We start from the raw sequence: 8,780 nt of genomic DNA on the forward strand, positions 1-8,780 counted from the left end.
ACCAAAGGTTGATGTAACCTAAGGGGTGTGTTGTACCCATGAGTCAAGGTCATTTGGTTAAGGTGAAGGTCACAGCTTTCCAACATAAGGACATAACATTATTATTGTAATGTAGAAATAGAAGAAGCTCAAACTTTGCTCTGTTGAGTTTCTCATGTTTTGACTTGACCTTCCTAAAATGAAGGCAAGATTTAGTTAAGGAGCAGAGTATAGTTTATGTGAAAATACTCTAGGACTCTATTATGACATAAAATTACATTGGTTTATAACAATTTCTTTTATCTTGGAAGAAATTGAAATATGCTGTTTAGAGAGGGAATTTAAAAATTTTGGTTTTTCATCAAGCTTAAGGTAGTCCGATCCTCAGGTTTTTAAGATTAGCAGTTAAGTAATCAAAAGTACTCATAAAAGTATCTCTGAATCCACAATGTTAGGTAAATTTATCCACAAGATTTTTTTAAAGTTAGAAATTAAAGTTAATCATATTATATAGGGAAAAATGTCAAATCTCCAATATTTTTGCAGAGAAAGTGAATTGGATTATCAGCAATGCATTTTCTAATTACAAATTGACCAACAAATATATTTTAGGCTAAAAAATGATAGGTATCCAGGCATTCAGAGAAATTTCCTTGATTTTTATACTTATTTTGGTATTTTTTGTCTTCTATTTCCGTCATTTATTCTATAATACACAGTGTAAAAGGCTTTTGCTATCATTGCAAGACACCACAAATCACTATTTATATCATATCATGCTGATAAGCATTAGTTTCTAAGGCTGGATACAAGAAAATCTTATTTCTCTAAAACAGTTTTAATTTTTTCCCTTTTGTAGGGTATAAAAGTCAACTTTTAAAAGACCTTTCCCAAGACTTCCAAAAACCTTGGATCTTATAAAGATAAATAAAATGAAAATTGTTGCATGAAAAAATTTCATTTTCAAGCTTCATTTTGGTGCATTTCAAATAAAATATTAAATTTTGGAGTTATCCTTCCTGGCTGAGGATCGGATATCCTTAATAGTATATAATTATTTCTTTGACTTACAGTATTGTCCCCCTTGCTTCTCATTTCTAATGGCTTGGATGCTAAGGTAAATACAGACTGGTTTTCCATGTAAAAAATAAGTTAGACACACCAATGCATTGAGGACTGGTGTCATGATGTGAATTGCTACAATCCAAGTTTTGTACATATTGGAAAAACTGAATGCCATCACTCAGGCCATTGGTGCTGTGTATGAAATTGTTTTTATCTTATCTTGGGCCATTGTGAATAAGTTTTTTTTTTGACATTGAGAGAATTCTAGTTTTTGTGGTACTATACTTCCATAAACTTCTTTATACACCCGTCTCTTTCTGTATGTTAGATAAAGTGTGAACAGTATTTTTCGCACATGAAATAGTGTTATCATTGAATGGGAAAATAGAAGTGGAAGAAAAATTTTACAGCATACTCATTTTGATTTGTGGTGGTTCAATATTCATGGGGAATCAAAATGTTACCTGTTTGTTGGGACATATTTTGTTGGGTTACTCATAGGTAGAATCAATATGTTTACAAAATAAACATTCATTCTTGGGTATATGAATAGGAAAGGGTTACTCCTGAAATCCAAGAACGTTGGTTACCCATAAAAAATGATGAATCTACAATATGTGTGCAAGGGTCAATGCTTAGACATTTTCTTCTGAATTATAACAGTTTTTCAGATGTATTATTAATAATTTAATAATAAATAAAGATTGCTTGGAGTTGTAAGTTTTGAATATACAAAGGGACATGGAATAAATCCTTACACAGTAAAAGTTCTGTGCTGGAACTTTGACAATTTTTGTCTTGATGCTGGGCCCTAGCGAATGAAGAGGAATCTAGGGTTATATGATGGGACCATCTATAAATAAGTGAGATGGCAGTTGTTTACTGAAATTTACTAAAATTTCTGCCTCATTTGATATAATTTATAAAGAATAATTGGTCTTTTGTACTGTTTTTGTCCAGAAATTGATAGTTTTTCAGTGTCATTTATGCAGGCTCCTTACAGTTCGGCATTGTCTGTCAGGAGGGTTGGGGTAGTTGTATCAGGATAAAGCTGTCAAGTGAGATGATGGATTAAAGGAGGTGATGCTGAAATTACAGGTGAGCATGTTACCTGTGTAATTACCTTATACAGGTAATAAGACTCCTCACAAGAAATAATGGTAATTGAAACAAAATTGATTGCTAGGCACAAAGCATTCTTTTACACTGATTGATTTTTTTTTGTTTGTTTATTAATTGCTGTTTTTCTTATCTAAAAGGATAGCTTTGAATAGTTGCTAAAATAAATGCTGGTTGCATGTATGTTTGGTTAATGTACTGAGTGTGCCTGCTGATGATCCACCCAAGGAGCTTATTTTTGGAGGGGTTCTGTAGATATGTAGATAGAGTTTTGATAACCTCTTGGCTTTTGTCAGCTTCTGTATAATTACTGTTAACAATTGCAGGGTTAAAACAGTAACCAGTAGTGCTGAATGAAAGAAAGTCTGCAAGGCGTTTCAAGTTTTTTTGCATTAATGTGTCGGAGAGCGGATGTTCTTTATCCCAGAATCCTATGTATTGTTGAGTGATTATTGAAAGAAATTCAGGTGAGTCAATTTTAAATGGATTTTTCTTTTTGTTTTTTTTAAATATATATTTTAAAAATTAACATAAATTTTTTTAAATTTCAAAGTTCTTTAATTTGATCAATTTCTTTTATGCACTGTGAATTTCATGCATGTATTGGAGAAGACTTAAGGATGCAGCTCGGTATCTCTAACAATTCATGAGCTTTTGAAGTAAAACTTTATTTATTTTAGAATTTTATTCAGACTTCTGAGAAAATTTTACTTCATTTGTGCTAGTGAGCAGCAGATGGAAAGGAAATATAGAAATAGCTATAAAAAAAAATGTAGTTAAAAATGGATAAAATCATCCTCTCTATTGAACCCTGCAGTTTTCAACACAATTATTAGCATCCCTATTTTGTTTGATGCAATCTGAGGTCTGTAATGAGAAGATATTTTAATAATTAGCTGCGGGGGCCACCTGAGATTAATCGATCCCCACAGATGACAGGGTACCGGTGCTTCGGTGCCTGGAGTTAATGCTGCTGACTCATGCACATGCATGTGTGTGCATATCTGTATTATTAAGTGACAATTGTTCAGGTGTACGGTTAATGAGGTCTGGTCAGGTACGGCCTGACCATTAAGTATCCCTCTGTCTTCCTGCCAAATTAATCAGGGCAGCTGGATCCCTCCCATACCCTCAGGTAGATATACATTCTTCATTGTCTGACTCTACTGTGTTATTTTGTCTGCTGTGTGATACATCTGTTTCAGGTGTCAGGGTCATGATTAATTATAATTTTTGAAAATGGAATTAATTTAACTGCAGTTGGAAAATGCATTATTTACTTTTTGGGGGTATATTACTCTAGACTTTTAAAAACTGCCTCAAAATAATAGATAAATCTGTCTGTCTTCAAATTATCTATATTTTGCTTGGAGAGCTAATAATTTCTGGAAATTGGTAAATACAAAATTGTGAGTGCTTAATGCATGTTGATGCTAAAATATATTGACAGATTGAAATAAGCATGTCCAAACCATTGCAGACTCCTGAGCATATAATTTTTGGTGTCTGGCCATCTGTCTGCATGTCCATCAAAACTTTAACCTTGCCCATACCTTTTGATTGGTTGAAACTTTGAATTTCCTTTTGACAAGATCTTTCCTTTGGAACCCTATACATTTGATCTTGACCACTTTTTAAAAATCTTACCAAACTTTGGTCATGTCTTTTGAATGGTTGGAGCTAAGTGTTTGATACTTTACTTGTATACCGAGGTATTCTATAAAACAAGGCCTTCTCTTGTTTGCAAGACACAAGTATTTTTTACCTTTTGACATTGCCCTTAGAGTTTTACTTGCTTTTAAAAAAGTTTAATCTTGCCCTTAAGTTTTGAATTGTCAGTGCTTTACACTCCATATTTTACAGAAATATTCTTTTTTGACAAGACCTTCCCTTGAGCACCAACAATTTTGACCCATTGCTTTTGAACACTGGGTGCTAGGGCCTTTAACACTGCACAGATCTATAAGACTGCATGTCCCAGGGATACCAATTTTTTTAACAGTGTTGACAATATGTCCTTGATATTTTGAAAAACTTTAACCTTGGCCATAACCTTTGAATGGTCAGTGCTAGGACTTATAAATATTTTACAGGTGTATTCCTTGTAAAAAGAATTTTTTTGTACCAATATTTTTTTTATCTCTTGTCTTTAACGGTAGCTTGGAGTTAAACTTGTATTTGGGAAACTTGAATCCTTACCAGCCATAAAGGACACCAGTGTTTCATAAACACATCTTTTTTGTGTTTTTTTTTTAACTCTCTCAAATGATCTGAAAACTCATAGACATTTTCATTGACAGATCTATCAGAATACAACTCTTCTATAATTTAAACAGCTGCAGCAGAAGTACTGGTAGAATACGCTTCAATAAATAACAAGCTTTCTCTTTGTGAAATGAAAGAAAAAAATCCTGATATCCAAGAGGTCATCAGAATAACATGGGGTCTTATTTTATACAGTCATTTTAAGTTTTCTTCATTTGTACAATTTTATTTTACATATGTGTTACAAATAACATAGATACATGCAAACTTCAGTATCTCATGGCACAAACTCTGATATCTGGAATACAATGGATATATGAAAAAATTACAGCTAAGTACTTATTCCTTTAAGTATTTTTTTTACACTTTATATCTCAAATTATTGAGTATCTTGAAGTTTTCCCTTGATGATGAGGTTTGACTGAATATATTGGAGAAGTTGTTATGGACAACTTCAGACAGAAATATTGCAAGGAAAATTGTGTTTATGTGAAAAGTCAAACATTTGTGGATAATTTATTAGCCCTAACATTTGCCTGGACTTGAAGCTTTTTTTAAACTGTTAACATTTACGAATTCACGCTATAGTCACTCGTGTATATATGATATTAAAACACATACATTTCAAGCTTAACTCCAAAGCTAACTGCAAATATAGTACTGTAAATGTATTTTATTTGGTGAGTATGATATTTGGCGGAAATTGATTTTTAAACAATTTTGCCTAGATATGAATTAGCTAGCGCTTTCTGAATATGCCTTACATGAATATATGAAAGCAAAACATTTAGGGATGTACTTCATGACGTTTTCCGTGAAAGGTGCTAAATACAATACACAGCCAAATGTAATATATAACTTACAGTATAAATTTACATGTGTTTACATTTTGTTCATATTTTGGTTTTTTCTTCCAAACTGAGAGAGAGAGAGAGAGAGATCTAAATTCCAGCTGTGACTGTTACATATTGAGCTGGATAAGAAGTCCTGTCTGATATAGTATCTTTGACATGAGATCGTGTACCAGGGATGTTTTTAGCTATGTTCAGTAGCAGGGTAATTGTCAGCAGTAGATACACCACTGATAGATTCCGGCAAGGTCAAAGCCAGAGGTAGAAACGGGCTCAGAAAAATATCTCTTACAGGAAATTGTAAGCTATGAATTTCCATGCACTGAATGGGAAAAAAACTTCCCTTTCAGATATAGAAATTTAATGAAAATCGTTATGTATGAGTAAACATCAAAGGTACTTTGTAGAAAATGCTTCCTGTGGTATAATTATTGTACCGACACAATTCAATTTTCAATGTCAGGTACCGACTATTAGTGATACTTAATATGGAGGAAGGCCTTGCTCTGGAACACCCAGTTCACTACATTTGTTTACATGATATTGTCTGCCTCCAACATGTGCTGCATGTATGAAAAAGGCTTTCCTGGTTTCCAGGAAGTAACGTGTGTGAAAAACTCAGTTCAGTGCACAGATTGATACATTGATTTGGTGTTATTTATAATTTGAAAATGCGGCATATTTTAGTTACAATCAAACATTGTGGAATTTTTAGCTATATTACAAGTACTGGGCCAGTTGATATTGTCTGAAGTTAAAAGTTAAATGGTCCTGATTATACCACATATTGTTATCTACAAGCATGACTATATCTAATTGTCTGTGTAGAAAAAGTTTAAAATTAATATTTGTAATTAATGACTACATATTAGTGTACAGCAATGACATGACCTAATCAGTGATTTCCACATTGACCTTTAACCTTTTGTTTTCACTTTTCCCTGTAATTTTCATCAGCATCCAAAGGTCAAATAACCCTTCTTTGACCTTTAACCTTGTGTTTTCAAAATGAATGTCTTCTTATCTTAATTTCATCATCATCCAAACGTCACATGACCTTTGTGGTTCTTTGACCTTGTTTTCAGAATAAATGTCTTCTTTTTTCTCTTAATTTTCATCAACATGCAAAGGTCAAATGGTATCCTCCTCCAGCTTTATTTGTGTATGTGTGATTCTGACCAGGATACCTCTTGATCATTGTTTATAAATGTCCTGTTAATTATAATTAGGTCATGATACCACTTTTTGCAAAACACTTTCTTTTTTACTTGATGATCAAGTCTCATTTTGAGAGCTCTTTATAAGCATGATAAGATAGCTACTCAAAGTACTCTTTCCTGATTTTTTTTTTTGTCTTTTGTAATCAGATTTAAGTTGTTAAGGTCTGAAGAAAATGCAAAAAAAAAAAAATCAAAGTAACTGGTATCAGTTTCAGGTGCAGATTCAGGTTGGACACTTGTACACCCCCCACCCCACCTCCCTCAACACCACCACCACCCCACCCCCTTCATTCACACACATTTACACACACATACCTTCAAACCAAAAAATATTTCAGATATAGTTGTCATGGTTGTACATTAATGTGAAATAGGTAAAATAAAATTCAAAATAATGTTTACTAGGACTTATTGTTTATTATCATGAGCTTTGGAGCTTTGCACCCATATCCCCCTCCCCCCTTTCAGTCACTGTCCTTGATCTGCTAATCTGCATTACCTTGACCCCTAACTGCCATCTAATAGCACATCCTAAAACACAAAATCTTGGATCTGCATCAATTTGTTATATAATGCTATTTCTGTCTATAATAAAATTACTTCTTATGACTTACATGATGATGACTGGAACGTACAGTGTTTTTTATATCCGTCTTCCATCCCTCTGTCCTTCTGTCTGTCCTTCCATCACCCTTTGCACTTTGCTCACTTTCAAGTGAAACTGTTCAAGATACTATTATCAAACTTCATATGCTAGCTGATACATTTTTGATGAGAGCTATTCAAATGTATCAACATTTTTTGTCCTTGAACTTTCCTTTGACCGTAACATCACTTTTCTTTAATAAGTGATTAGCTCATTTCCAAAGGAAGCATTCAAGATTAATTTTCATCAAACCTAATATACGAAAACTTACAGATGAGAGGCATTCAATATCATCTTTAATTTTTTACCTAAACTTTCTCATTGACCTTGACCTTTGATGTCTGTTTTTCTCAATTTGGAAGAAGCTTGAGAGATTTTTATTTAACCGTATGTACATATTCAGATTAGAAAAGTTTTAGTTATCCACACTTTCATGTGACCTTGACCTTGCTTTTTCTAAAACAGAGTGGCTTAAGTGCAATTTCAAAGAAACTGTTCAAAGTATTTTAATCAAGTTTATTGTGCTGATATTTGTCATATGGGTAAAGTCTATTTATCAGCATCAACATTTATGACCTTGACCTTTCCTTATTTCTTGGCTTCAAAATTTGTGTTTAAATTAATATCAAAGAAACTTTTCAAGTTATTTTAACCAATCTTTATATCCTTATACATATTGATGAAAGTTTTTTTTTAATTATTGGCATCTGCATTTTTGACCTTGACATTTCCCCAAACCTTGACCTTACATCTTAATGTTTTGTTCAGTCTCAAAGAAGCTATGCAAAGTAAATTCATGTAATCTTATGCGCTGATACTTTATTTTCTGAGGATTAACCAACAGTTTTAAATTTATTTTTATTTTGACCTTCACAATGACCTTTTGCTTTACTTATTTAATATTGTGTATAAAACTCAATTTAAAAGAAACTATTCAAGATATTTTCATCAAACTTTATTAGACTTGTGCAGATATTTATGTTGCATTATACTAATGAACCTTTAATGGGACATTCATGTAGTATGGACAAATTTCTGGTGTTAAATTTAAAAAAAAAGTTCACAACACATTAGCTCTTTTGAATATTATAAATACAGAATTTTAAATACACTGGAGAATGAGGATTTCATCAGCTGTTTTCATAAATTGTGCAATATGCAATTTTGTATCCTGTACTTTAACAATTAAGTGCTTGATTTAATTCATTGTATACAGATGATGATAAAAGGAATCTATTACAGATGTAAAACAGATTGTGTCAGACAAACATCACCTAACAAAAATAGACCTTTTACAAGGGATCAGTAACAATTAAAGGCAGATAATTAATGTATTTTTTCCCTCTTTCTCTATGATCTCAGATGCTGATGCAAATAGTACTCTCAACAAAGGATGACCAATATTTTATTATGGATTATTTATGCATTATTTATTTAATGCTCTCAAGTAGGTAATGCTATGTTTATCCACATTTTTTAAAGAGGAAATTATAATTGTGTGTGTTTTTGTTAATTGACCTAACTGTTGCCCTGTAGGAGGCAATTTGATCCACAAAAATGCTTAAACTTTTACTCCAGTATAATACCCTTTTTTCAGATTTAATTAACCATGTATTTGCCTTAGAAGCATCTGGT

The 8,780-nt window shown here is 32.4% G+C and overlaps 1 long non-coding RNA gene across 1 annotated transcript; it reads left to right on the forward strand.

Moving 5' to 3' along the window:
- The first annotated feature begins 1,940 nt into the window (after nucleotides 1–1,940).
- Nucleotides 1,941–8,567, forward strand: LOC134238922 (uncharacterized). The gene is made up of 3 exons (XR_009986122.1): nucleotides 1,941–2,142; nucleotides 2,490–2,630; nucleotides 8,508–8,567. It is a non-coding gene; the product is annotated as an uncharacterized LOC134238922 (long non-coding RNA).
- Nucleotides 8,568–8,780: the final 213 nt, after the last annotated feature.

Source organism: Saccostrea cucullata, unplaced genomic scaffold, assembly GCF_032062105.1.
Source record: "Saccostrea cucullata isolate Sc308-1 unplaced genomic scaffold, CSIRO_AGI_Scuc_v1 ctg383, whole genome shotgun sequence".
Taxonomy (NCBI): domain Eukaryota; kingdom Metazoa; phylum Mollusca; class Bivalvia; order Ostreida; family Ostreidae; genus Saccostrea; species Saccostrea cuccullata.